Source organism: Poecile atricapillus, chromosome 2 (assembly GCF_030490865.1).
Source record: "Poecile atricapillus isolate bPoeAtr1 chromosome 2, bPoeAtr1.hap1, whole genome shotgun sequence".
NCBI lineage: Eukaryota > Metazoa > Chordata > Aves > Passeriformes > Paridae > Poecile > Poecile atricapillus.
Window position 1 is genome coordinate 81,223,313 of NC_081250.1, and position 13,831 is coordinate 81,237,143.

At 41.4% G+C, this 13,831-nt stretch overlaps 1 protein-coding gene, 1 long non-coding RNA gene and 1 other non-coding gene across 3 annotated transcripts in view; 1 reads left to right on the top strand and 2 right to left on the bottom strand.

Moving 5' to 3' along the window:
* Positions 1 to 3,519: 3,519 nt before the first annotated feature.
* Positions 3,520 to 9,813, bottom strand: LOC131575771 (uncharacterized). Its single transcript, XR_009276853.1, has 3 exons — positions 9,288 to 9,813; positions 9,097 to 9,186; positions 3,520 to 3,757 (listed from the first exon to the last, which is right to left on the bottom strand). It is a non-coding gene; the product is annotated as an uncharacterized LOC131575771 (long non-coding RNA).
* Positions 3,848 to 3,916, bottom strand: LOC131576797 (small nucleolar RNA SNORD123). Its single transcript, XR_009277075.1, has one exon. It is a non-coding gene; the product is annotated as a small nucleolar RNA SNORD123 (small nucleolar RNA).
* Positions 9,814 to 9,875: 62 nt separating the features above from the next.
* Positions 9,876 to 13,831, top strand: part of SEMA5A (semaphorin 5A) — a 412,149-nt gene continuing 408,193 nt past the window's right edge. Inside the window, exon 1 of the mRNA XM_058831651.1 lies at positions 9,876 to 10,150. The gene's annotated coding sequence lies outside the window, so the exon portion shown is untranslated. The remainder of the gene's footprint in view (positions 10,151 to 13,831) is intronic.

Below are 13,831 nucleotides of genomic sequence, written 5' to 3' on the forward strand. Positions count from 1 at the left end.
TCAGCTTCTCTTCTGGATTGAGAAGGTCCACTAGAGGCAAGAGGCACTTCAAGGTCTGTAGACATGAGCTCTTGGTCTCCTTTTGTTGTCTTTTGGTATTATTTAAAGCATGACAGTGGACTTACAAGGTTAACATGGGTTTTGGTCTCCTTCCTGTCAGCTTGTATCTTTAATGAATCCCCAAGTCTGAAAAAGTAGTAAGACACTTAGTAATTGAATTGGAGCTTGGCCTAACTGTAAAAAATAGTGGTTTCCTTCTCTTCAATAGCAAGTCTGCACATCCCTCCTCCTGCTTGAGTGTTCTGCAATGAGACTTACTTATGAAACTTCAGGTCTTGAAGGTCAGATTCTGGCTTCCTAGAGCAGACTCAGGCTAGGTGTTCACTTCTGAAGCAAAGCGTCTTACAAGTTTTCAGCGTTTCCAACGAAATAATTATTATGCAATATTTTTAACTAAGTGGTTTTTATTATGCGAAATATAAAGAAAAAATAAAAATATTTTGAACATCATACTTCTGATTTAAATAATTTCAGTAACTACAATGTTTTCAGGCTATGGAAAGGAACAAGAGGGCTACATATTTAATAACTGAACTTACACTATACAGAATACCAATTATTGCTGAGGGCAATAAGTCAAGCACTCAGATGTTAGGTAGTAATAGTGAGTGATTTGGCCCTAGCTAGACACTGGGTGCGCACCAATGCCACTCTGTCACTCCCCTCCTCAGGTGGGCAGGGGAGAAAAAATATAATGAAGAGCTTATAAGTTAACATAAGGACAAGGAGAGATCACTCACTCATTGCTGTCACAGGCAAAACACAGGTGACACAATTCTGAAAAATGAACTGAACTCATTACTTATTGTTGCCAAGCAAAATAGGGTAATGAGAAGTAAAATAAACCCTAAAAACACCTTCCACCCACCACTTCCTTCTTCCTGGGCTTAACTTTATTCCTGGTTTTATACCTCAGCCCCAGCAGCGCAGGAAGATGGGGAAAATGGGTGACATACAGTGTTGTTTATCCTGCCACTTCTCCTCAGGGAAAGGAGTCCTTCCCTTGCTCCAGTGTGGGGAGATAGTCCTCCATGGACTTGTCAAGCATGAGTCCTTCCCACAGCCTGCAGTTCTTCACAAACTACTCCAGTGTGAGTCCCTTCCATGTAAAGCAGCCCTGCAGGAACAGGCTGCTCCAGTGTGACCCCTGTGGGGTCACAAGTCCTGTCAAAAAACCTGTTTCAGTGTGGGCCTCTTTCTCCATGGGCCCACAGGTCCTGCCATGAGCCTACTTCAGCATGAGCTTCCCATGGGGTCACAGTCTCCTTTGGACATCTCCCTGCTCTGGGATGGGGCCCTCCAGGGCCTGCAGGTAGATCTCTGCTCCCCCTTTGAACCTCTATGGGCTGCAGGTGGATCTCTACTCCCCTGTGAACCAAGGGAATCTCAGCTTTAGCACCTGGAGCCTCTCCTCCCTCTCTCACCCATCTTGGTGTCTGCAGGGCTGTTGCTCTCACATATTCATACTCCTCTCTTCTCTAGCCATAACTACTTTGGTGCAATAACATTTCGTCTTTCTTAAATATTACATTCCAGAGGTGCTACCACCATCACTGCTGAGCTCAGCCCTGGCCAGCAGCATGTCTATCTTAGAGCCAGCTGCTATTGGCTCTGTATATATATAAATATATATATATATGTATTTATATATATGTATGTATATGAATGAATGAAAAAAACAACTGATAGGAGAAAAGAGCTGTGCATTTTTAAATGGTCTGTCTGCAATAAGTAATTGTGCTTTCCTTTGCCAGCAAAACTCACAGCTGCTTGGGAAATGGTGGGATCTCTTTAATTTGGGGATCACTATGGGGGAGCACAAAATGAAGGCTTAAAGTTTAACAGCAGAGAGTTCAGCTCAACACAGATTCTTGACAGATTTTTGGTAGTGCTTATAGGCAACTTTTGAAACACATTTAAAAAAATGACACTTGCTAAATTCTCAAGTGATACCAAGATGCACAAAAACCTTGTAGAACAGTGGTCTGGGCTTCCTTTCAAGTTGTGAAATTCATAGGTACCTCCTTATACTCTGATTGCTCTAGTCTGGCACGTGTTAAACTAGCAACAAAACAGAAGACCAGACTGTGAGGAGAGTGCTTTAGTGTCTGAGTGAAAACATCAAAGTAACTAAATTCAGAAGGGTTTGCAAAGTGTCAGTGTATGTGTGTCTTGGTTACTTGTTTATATTTCTCAGTAACAAACACTCAATAGTTTTTAATTTATTTTCTCTTTTGTCTTTGCCTACTACTGCTTCTATAGGCACTTTCAAGTTGATAAGCATTTTGCTCTGTAACAATTCCAGATTACAAGGACTTGGTCTAAACAAAGCCATCTAGCTCTTACCTAACAGGCAACTGAATACCGTGTAGGACCAGCTGAGGAAAAACTTGAACTGGATGTGTAACTTTTATTGCTGCTATCAAATGATCTGACAGGAAGTGCATAGCTGGAAAAATGCTTACAATATGTCATGCAGCTTGTTAAGATGCTGACTCCCTTCCTACAAAACTCTTCTTGACAAGTACAACTGCCTTATTGTGTTTACTGTCAACCTCAGTGTGAAAAGGCAGAGAGCAATTGAGATCTTGGTCACATAAATATGCTGTCTGTGCCTAACCAAAGGGTAAATGAACTCTCATTAAAGACAGTCAGACTCTTTATAAGAAAACCCATTACTGATTAGTATTTTTTTTGGGTTATTGTCTATTTAATTTATGTGCATTTTCAGTGGATTTTAGATTTGCACAAAGCAAATCAATAAAGTTCATACAGGGGTTTGCACTAACTTAAATAAATAACTTTTTAAAACTGACTTAAATGTTGGCCTAATTCAAGAATTTACTTTTAAATTAAATTAAATTAAATAGCCACAATAGGACAATTCTACCACCACTTGGTAAGCTTGTTTTAGGGCTCCTAGTGCTAGATCAGTGCCACAGAAATGTTGTCTGAGTTATGAGTTCACAGCTAGTTAAAATTCCTTTTAGAAATGGTGAAGGTCTAATTCTACAAAAGCAGGAGTTATGCCAAGTATCTTCTCTATCCCCAAAAAGGCCAGCAAAAACTGAAGTATAGATGAGCTCTATATCCTGTGTTTTAGACTTCTTGGCAGTGATAAAGTCTTTTATATATATTTATATATTTCTATAAATATAAATATATATTTAGATATATATGTGTGTGTGTGTGTGTGTGCACGCATGTGCGTGCTCTCTATCCAAATTCTACTTGTACTGCTGGATGATGTAGTAATACAGAAATTCAGTATTAATATTTAGGGACAAGCAGACAGACAGACAGAGAGGAGCAACTAATGCACTGCTAATGTATACCCTGACTTAGTTTGAATGGGTGTCTTGGGGCTAATATCCAAAAAAAAAGACAAATTAGTCTATATAAGAAAGTTGTGTATGGCAGCAGAATATAATACCATAGAAAGCAGAGGAGACAAAGCAAACATTTTTATTATGCATTCGTTCAAAAATCCGTGAATCTTGATTCAAATTTAATAGCCCTTATGTCTCAGGTTTGTAACTTTACATCATTTCAGTCTAAGTTCTGACCTATGTAAGAGACCAGAGTTATTAGTATTTTCTATTATTTCTACTCCTCAAACATTATGACTAGATTTCTCCAAAGCATTCTTCATTCCCACTTCTATCTTCCTCTTCATTTTGAAAGTAACAGTTTCAGGCTGAAAGATAGAAAAACAGATACATAAAAATTGTTTTGACTGATAGTATTCATTTTAAAATATTCTTTTTTCCCGTGGAGGAGATATGAAGGTGAATCAGGAAATGGATGGCATTTTCAGATCACATGAATCAGTACCCAAGAATTCATCATTTTCACCAAACTTCTAACTACTTTTAGGGACTTTAAGTTAGATGGCCCTTATTTAGAATTAATATAATAACTTCATTAACTGCCTTATCTGTCAGAAACTTTCTGGAAAGAAAGCAGCAATTACTAAAAATCAGGTCACAGATATATAAATGTAAGTGCACATTTATTTATATAGCTGCGTTGAAAACATCTTATGCATTCATGAAAATCAACCATTTTGATTATAAAAAGCCTTAATAATAGAAATGCCATGAGAAATATTACTTTAGTATCTTTGATCATAAATGGTTGTCATGGTTTTAAACCAGTAACTAAAAAAGATTACTTATTTTTTGCTGTGAGATATGGATTAGAACAAGAGCAAAACAGGTTTAAAACTTAAAAGGAATAAAGAAAGTTTATTAACAAACTACAAGAATAAGAACACCAGAGTAAACTTCCAGAAAAGCCTTTTTATCCCCTACTACCCACCATTCCCTTGTTCACATGACAACAGAGACAAAAACTTTGGAACTTTGGTGTTTAAAACAGTCACAATTCTTTCTAGAGTCTTTTCATCAGCCTTTGTAGAGAAACAGAAGTCTCTTTGTGCTAATCTATGGAGTTTCTCACAAGAAAACTATTTCTGTTATAGTTTTCTATTGCCCTGATGTCAGCTCCCCAGAAATGCTGTTATCAGAGCTCACTCCTCCCACTTCACATCACTCTGAGATGTGTATGGGCCATGAGTTTAGGGATGTCATTTTAAGGATGAGTTATTCAAAGGCAAAAGTCTTCATTTGTCTCTGTGAGCTTCACTAGAAAACAGTTTTCTCATTGCCCCCCCAAGGCTTCAAATCTTCGCTTCACTCTATTCCAGCACTTCACTGTATCACAATCACTCTACTTTTTACTCAAAATCCACACTTTGTACACTCCATTCCTCCCAATATACTCTGTCATGAATTAAAGGAGTTTTTTCAAGACCTTATTGTCCATTTCCATAGTCTCAACAGAAAGGTATTTCAGCTCATAAAGCATCTCCTTATTCTCTACCTTTTCTAAAACTTAATTCTTTCCTTTACTGTCTCTGATAGTTTTATAAAGTCTCTTTACATGTTGATTACTCTCTTTTTCTTTCTCTGGATAAAAAAAGATTAATCTGCAAGTCTCATATGGGTAATGAAAGGGTTAAAATCTTGCCCAGGCTTTTGTAGGTGGTTCTGTGATCTCTGTCAGAGCAGGAGCTGGAGCTGTCTTCGATAGAGGATTCCTCATAGCTGCTCTGGAGAGTGTGGTCGCTGTCTCAGCTTGCCGCAGGTCAAGAGCTTTTTTCCTTTCTTTACTCGGCAGTCTCTGGTGAATTCCGTCACAGCAAAAACTGCAGCTTAGCCAGGAACCGGCCTGGCCCAGCCAGAGCCCGGGGCAAGTCCCGCAGGCCCCATCTCCCGGCCGGGAGACGTGGCAGGCCCAGCCCAGCCCCAGCCCGGCCGCATGGCCGGGCAGGGAACGGGAGGCCAGCCAGAGCTCTGTTACCTTTCACAGCCAGGAAACAAAGAGAACAAGAGAGCTCTGGTTTTACATCTTAAGGTAGGGTTCACAAGTTGATCCCACTTTTCAATGGTCAAAACTGCTGTCAATTCCCAGTAATGACCGATAATTGGTCAGGAGAAAAGACTCCCATCAGTCACCAGCAACTTCAACTTCCTTAGCTCCCAAAACCACCTTAAAGGTAAAGTCACTCCATGACAATGGTAAATATAAACTCATTAGAAGAGTGTATAGATCTCAAAAGTCACGTTTTAGACTCTCACCTAGCTTTTCCTAATTCATAGATATTATGGAGACCAGTCAGCTTAACCTTTAAATACAGAACATAATGGAGATAGTAACTTAATGGAAAACAATGAAGTTTGTAACTACTGACATTTACTTCCCTATTATTTAAATGAAGAATTACAATTGTGTCTTTTGCTAAGACAATTAAAATGATACTCAGTCTGACCTTGCCTGTGTCTGCTACTGGGCATACATAGCTACAGCCTTTCCTGACCTGCTTTTTAACAGTGTAGTTCCCTACCAGACCCATCTGAGGATGAGGATGGCAAACTTAGATCCTCTGGGTCACCTGCTTTCCTGCGATGAAGATGTCATTACTATTTTTACACAAAACAGCATCACAAGTCCCTGGTATTTAAATATGGCAGATTCATGATGATCCAGCCTTGCAAGATGATGTTGCTTAATGCAGGTGAGAATACTAAGGGCTTGGTTAATCAAATGCAGCAGGGCAAATAATTTCCTGAATCTCAGTGGGAATGTAGATCTGATGATTATGTATTTCAACAATGTGAGGTAAGTCAGGTAAATTCAACGCACCAGACTGCACAAACGCTCTGTTCTTAAACATTGATTCAGAAAAGTGCTTGTTTGTATGCACTGTTCTCCTGCCTGGTCTGCTCTGGAAAGACTATGGTCACCAGTAGGATTTCTCCTCAGTAATAAATTATGTGGTTAGAAAACACGAAAGTAGGCAATTAACTGTGAGAGTTCTGAATTTTCCTCTGTCTGTTTCTCATGAATTAAACAAAAATTACTAATGTTTTCAATGGTCTGGAAAAAAAACAACATACAGTGGTAATAAAGACTTTGAACTCTATGACCATGAAGCAAGCAAAGTCCTTTCCCTATGATGGAAGCATAATTCAAGGTTCAATTTTACTGAAGCTAACACCTTCCTTTTCTATTTTTTTTTTTCTTTTTAGCCCAACTTAAACTTTTAATTCAGTGCATCTGACTTTGTTTTTCTAAATGGTGAAAGAGATGCTTACTATCTGAGGGGCTTTTGATGGGTAATGTGAAGACAGGCCTTCCCTTACACTATGACTTTCCCACCTAAACAGATGGAAATCCACCCCCTTCCTTGCTTTCTAACATTCCTTATATCCTGCACCACAGGAACAAGCTGAAATCTGGCTTCCCACCAAACTGGCCAAAAGCCTGAAGGTGCTGTGCAGCTTTTTGTCTTCCAACTTCAGTACCTTTACTGCTTCCACCCCTTAATATGCTGGGCTCTATTTTTTTGGAAGGAGAGATCAAAAATAACTAACAGTGAGAAATATAATGACAGGAAAATATGAGGCAGAGGAGGAGGACAACCTCCATCCTGGAAGAAAAGCTGGATGTGATGGCTTCTGAGAGGCTTCTTTTTTTCCTCTTCCTTAAATCAAACAGCAGAGCTTCTCCTGCTGCTTTCTCCCTTACCCTTAGCATAATATTCCTAAATTATATTTGAATATCCTTATTTATTTTGGATCTAGTAACACACTGAGGCTTAGCCTAGGATTGAGACACCACTGTGCAACTTGTGAAGAAACAAAAAACCATCAGTGCCTACTTGCAAGGGTACATCTGGGGATTGCATCACTTAAAATTGCTGAGCTCACTCACTCAACTTATCTAGTTTAAATCTATAACTCAGACATTATGGACCTGATTTTCTGAGTCTGAGAGAGTTTCCAGCCTGTCAGTGAATGATCTGTTCCCAAGGGAAAGTCTCTTGAGAATATTTCTCTCTCAAAGACTATTTCTGTAAATAACTTATAGTTCTCAAAACAATATTGTACAGCTGTGATGAGTGTGTTTTCCCTTGTTCAACCAATGGAACAAGAGAGGTGTTGTTCCCTTTACCAATCATGTTAAACCTGTATTGTAAGACCCTATAAAGGAGCTGAAAAGTTCTGAAATAAATCCTTCTGATGATCCTTTCTCTGCCTGTTGAATTGAATCCACGCTCCTTATTTTGTGCCCAACAGCGACAAGACAAAGCACAGAGTTACACGTAACATTAAAAATGTTACATTTTGTACCTTTATTTCAAACATGGTTAATCTCACAGGCCATGTCAGACATCTTTGCCCTTGAGCTTTTAAAAGAAAATTAAATTAATTTAAGCATTGAAATCATAACTGCTCTTCCATTAAACTAGTACAGAACTATAAAGCACATTACTTAAATGATCTGTGGGTGATATAGAGCCAATATGGTTCCAGTGGAATTTTTCTTAGAATGTACTGTATGGGATTAACACAGTATGGTATAAAGATATAAATGAGGTGAGTTTGGAGGTTTTGTTTATTTTTTACTTATATGCCTATTGTTTCACAGACAAACTGCAGAGGAATTTTCAGAGGCTAAACTGTACATCATTCAAGGGGCTAGAATTTTGATAGTTTTTTTTGCTGGCAGTTGGTTTTGGATACATGGTGCTTACTTTTCATAGATAGAGATGTTATATATTTTTTACAAGGCAGTTGAAAAAACGAATATGTCTCCTCTTTAAAAGAAAGTCTAAATATATTGTAATAGGTGGAGGTACATAGAAAGTGCAGGACTTGTTGATCTGAAGAGATATGTCTTAATAACACTCCAAAGAAGTTAACAGTGTAGATAAGTGAATCTGCACTTATTGTGATGGCAACTTTTAGATGTAAAATTAATTCTTATATTTTCTGTACAAGTATTTCCTGGATCAGAAGGAAATCACATGAGAAAGTGACCCCGGGCATTACAGTAACTACAGTAGTGGCTTCTCAAACTCCATTGTTATAAATAAGGAAACATCCTTGACTGTCAGGGTTACGTGACTTTATGAAAAGAAAAAAAAAATATTCGGCCTTTAGTATTTGAATATTTTTTTTTAGATACCAACAAGTAATCAGAAAGAATGTCCCAAATTCCAAGACTTCATTTTAATGATAATTTCAAACTTTTGTTAATGTTTCTACTTGAAAAGTTTATTTTACATAGAGCCAAAGTAAAATTCTCCCTTGAGCTGGAAGTTTAAGGCGATTTGGATTTGCAGCATTTGACTTGCTGATAAGTTTTAATGCTAGTTGTTTTAATTAGCTAATTTTTATAGGATTACTCTAGCATGGATGAATTCCATAGTTTTGTTTGTTTTAATAAACTCTTACTGCTTTTAGTCTTCTAAATGTAGGTCTTGTGAACAACATAAGTCAGTTTCTCCTGCAGTTGTAGTAGAAATGCCAAAATGGTGTCATAAAAGAAAAAAAAAAAAGCTCTGCTGAAATTAATTACAATGCACACATGAACAAAAATAACCTTCTGGTTTAATACATGTGAGTTGATAAAACACAAAGGCATGCACCGAAAACCCGATGAGTGTGAAAATGCGAACACACGTACCTGGGGGAGATGTCTGCGCGCCCCACCTGCAGCCCTGCAGTGCCACGTCTCACTGTCCAACGCACGCGTTATATTGGACTCTCCCAGGGCCTGGAAATGAATTTTCGGGGCTGACACGTCGATCGTGCCATGGGAGGAGGGAGAGGACTGAGGGGGGAGGGGGCGGAGAAGGAGTTGCCGGAGGCTCTTACGTGGCGGTCGAAATGTCAGCACTGCGCTCCCCTCCGCAGCTGGTGCGGAGCTCCTGTTGCCTAGGCAGTTCCTCACCGGTCCCGGGAGGTCCGGGGCTGGAACGCTGGGGATGGCGGCATGGCGTGAGAGGGGTGCAGTAGGCGGGCGGGCAGCTTCGGGGCTCCCGGGACGCTCCCGTGCCTCTTCCGTCCTGGGGCAGTCGCTGGCCCCCAGCTCTCCTTCGCCTCCTCTATCTGCTGCTTCCCAGTTTTGGTACATTCTCCCGGCCCCGGAGCCCCGGGCAACAGCCGGGAGCCTTTGCGGACCGCTGCACGTGTCCCACCGCCTCCCCTCCCTCTTGCTGTCGGTTGCTACAGCTGGCCACGATTTGTTGTGCTTAGTTGTACTGACGCTGAGGCGCCCCTGCTCAGATTTGATGGTAAAGGAGCAGTCTCAAGTCATGTTTTTGTTAGCTGCGGTGATTAAGGAATAAAAGGAAATAAATAATAATAAAAAAACAACCCCCAAGGACAAATATCTCAACCAGTTGCAACTTCTCAACTAGCCCGGAGGGGGGAGCGCGGGGGAGGGCAGGGAGTAATGCGAGATCGCCCCAGCCCCGGGCAGCGCCAGCTGCGGGACGAGCCGAGCTGCACACCTCATTGCCGGGGCCGGGCGGCCGTGGCTGCTCCGCCCCCGCGGTGGGGAGCTAGGTCCGGTCGCTGGGCGAGGCGCTCAGCTGCCGCGTCGCAAACTTGGTGGGAGCGAGCGGAGCACGGGCGGCTCAGCGAGACTGCGGCCATGGCGGCGTAGGGCGGGCATCAAGCGCGGCGGCGGATCCCGCGTCCGCCTGCGTGCGGCGAGCAGCCCACGGCGACTCCAGGTAACCCTTGCCGGCCTCTCTCCCCTCCTCGCCGGACTCGGGCTGTGGGCGGTGGTGCTTTCGGAGCTCTGCGGGAATTGTGCGTTTCCGGCCGCCCTGTCCGTGACCGCCTCGCTGGGCTTCGCGGGGATTCGCCCCAGTGTCCGCCGGACGTGACCGGGGGTCTCGGAGGCTGGGCGGGCTGGGGTCCGGGCGGGAGCAGCCCAGGCTGCCGGCAGGGGGAGCCGGCAGCGAGGGGGAGTGCCGCTCCTGCAGGGCTCCGGTGTCGAGGAGCGCTGCCAGCGCTCGGAGCCCGTCTCGGGCATTGCCCGGTCCCACCCCCGAAAGTCCACCGAGCCTTTCAGAACGGGTGGCCAATCTCCCCGAAGACGGTGCTCTTTGCTCGGTACCAGAAAAAACAGACAAACAGGGGGCTGCAACCCGGACAGCGGGTGTTCCGTTCAGCGGGAACCCCGCGCCGCTCTTGGTCTCGGGGCACCCTCGGGTGCCATTGCAACTGCGGGAGCGCGTTCTCTCCCAGAAGAGTGTTGCTGTCTCTGAGCCCCGGCTGCGGAGAGGCAGCCGCTGGCTCCGGAACGTTTCGGTGGGTTTTGTCACACTTCAGCAAGCGAAGTTTGCTCAGGCTTATCTTCTGGTTAGAGTAGAAGAGGTGTGAAAGGCACTGGCAGTTGTCGGAGACACGTGGGTTTTCCGTGGCATGTTCGCGTAGTACGATTTGAAACCCCGGTGTGCTTTTATTCTCGCTGTTTGATTTAACTGTACTGTCTTCGGTCTGTGGCGTGACTGTATTTCGGCACTTTCTGCATTGGGGAGTTAGTTTGCCGTTCTGCCAACGATGCAGATGGAAAACACCTCAGTCAGTTGTATACATCTATCGATCTGTGAGAATTACTTACCAGATGAATGATAACTATTAGGGTTTGTCGTATCATTTTAGATGCTGAGTGTGCATTGTAGATTGACGCAACGATAATCTGCCCGGGATTATTCCTGGGGGGCAGCTGGAGTAGGGGGAGCTGTCAGTGCATCTGCTCCTTCAGCAAACCAGACTATTGGCAGGAGAGATCTGTGTATGCAGGCACATCCAGTCTTGTGAAGATGGTTAGAATTTGAAAGATTACAGCTATAAGAAACATCCTAAGACTAAAACATGTTGTTATAGTGATAGCATATTCCAGGAGCCCTAAAGTAGTGCATCTGAAGGTTTTACTTTCTGAAAGCTGACTAACCACTCTTGGTTTGAATTTTCATGTCAAAGCCTGATGTGATGCTAGTCCAGCTAGAGTGATGTAAAGTAGATTTATTTTCACAGTGGAAATTACACTCAAATCTTACTTCTAGAAGTTTGAACATCTCCTGGGTTGTTATATAAGGCTGACTCAGTTCAGTTAAGTTTGACTTAGAATTGCTGAACTTGCTATTGTTCATATTGTTCATATATATATATATGTGAACAATATATATATATATCTAGTATATATATAACACATAATCAGTCAAAAGTGTATTGCTTCCTTGAAAGGCTGAGGTATGGCCTCATGGTAATTTGCTTAGTGCAGTGAAAGATGTTGGTAGATTTCTGGATTTTGTGCTGATTTTCCACCTTTCTATCCAGCAGGTACCAATAATGTAACTTTATTACATTTACTAATAAATTAATTTAATTTTCTTATTTTAATGCTGAACAGCTGTAAGGAGTTGGGCTGAGAGCTAAGGTTTTGTTCTGGAGTGTGGCAGTTCTCTGTTTGAGAAGTTGTTTTGAACTAAATAGTGTGAACACTGGCTTCTGAGTTGTGGTGCTTATTCCTTGGGATGTTGTAACAGATTTGTTTCAGTTGACAAAGCTGAAGGCGTTCATATCTGAAGTGTCTCATTTCTTTTAATCTTTAACTAGTTTTCATAAAATACTTACAGGCAGTAGGAGTGCCTGTGCACTTTGTAATGATCCATAAACATGGTTGTAGCAGGTTAGTTGTACTTATTTCCTGCTGGGTAGAGATGCAGAAGGTGGTAACTGTATAACTGCTGTTTTCAGAATAAAGAGTTGTGAGGTTGTTTGTTTTTCACTCTTTTCCCCCAGCTACTTAGGGAAACCACATGCATGGATTCTGACTTCTGTTGATACAGTCTTGTACAAATAAAGGATTTTCAATGAATGAAGTTCATTACTTTTCAGGGAGTAGCTGAACACTACAATCTATGAATGCAGAAATACAACACAATTCTCCTGCAAATTTTTTGGATTTTGTGAGTTGCATGCAGGAATTCAGCCAAGGGAGCAGCTGAACTCCTGGGATTAGCAGCAGCAGAGACCCATTTCTGCCCTCTGGTCTGCAACAGCTTTATCAGCAGTGTTGGCAGGGTCTGATTTCTGTGCTGTGGGACACATAAGTGGATTGCTGATATTATCAGTTGATAGTAGGTGTGTACTACCCGTACTGTCTTTTGAAAGTGGGGAGGAGGGTGTGTGAAATCTGATACTCTGCTACTTCATGTGAAGCAGTATCTAGTAATTGCTTATTATATTGTGATGCTGGACTTCTGAATAGCAGTGAAATACGATTTAGCTTTAGATTTAACATCTGTTTTATAACATTTTGATATGCTCTTGACGTTTGGTAATGTATGTTCTGAAGTTACTATGGCTCCTGAGATGAACTGCTATTGCTATGGCCATAATTATAGGAAGCAGCACTGAGGAGATTCTCCTTTTCTTTAACATCATTTTATGGAAATGTTTAATGGGCATTCTTGTCAATGCGGAGTCCTCCAAATTATTGTTATCATTGTGTTTCTCTTTATTACATCCTCTTATCCTCTCTGGTATGTGTACACATTTTGATTTGGAATCAGTGTTAAATTACAGCCTATATGCTTGTTCTTTCCTAATGTAAAATTGTAGGAGCTTCAAAAGAATGAGTTATTGGGCTCTTTAGTTTTGTTATTTTGTTCTGGTTTTGTCAAACACTGTAAGCATTTTTTCAAACTGATCCTTTTGAGATATGTTTGCCAACTATTGGCAGTAGGCTGAATTTAATGTCCAGGTTTCAGTATTGCAGCTCTGGCCCCTGAAAGGCTCTGCAGTTCTTGCAGACACCTGGGGAATGCCATAGCCCAAACTGTGCACTTCAGGTATGGTTTGCTGTTAAATCTGTTGTTGCTAAAATGGCAATTAATTATTTTTTTAAAAAAACAAGGCTGGAGTTTTATTTTAGTTTTCTTTATAAATATAAATCATATCCTATGATTTAGTTAAGAAATTTGCTACTTTGCCTCTAACCATAGCACATTTGCTTAACATTTGTCAGGAAGGTAGCAAATGTAAACCAAGTTAATGATCCCCAAGTTGCAGTCTAACTAGTGTCCTCTTGATTTTTTGCTAGAATGTATATTCCAAAGTACAAAGCATGCAAATCTTTTGTCATTTAGTGGATTTATTCATGCATCTATTTTCAGCTTTGTATTTTCCCTGGAGAACTTTAATGCAATCCAGTTGCCTGCTGTGTAGTCTCAACTCTTTATCTCTGTATATAAATATATTAATAAAATTAGTCTCTCATTGGGGAGATTGATTTTGGAAGAAATTTTCTAGTGTCTCTATATATTAGAAAGTAAGGCAACTCACAAAAAGCTGATGTTTGTCAGTGATAATAGCAGAAAACTGGGGTTGATACATAGTCT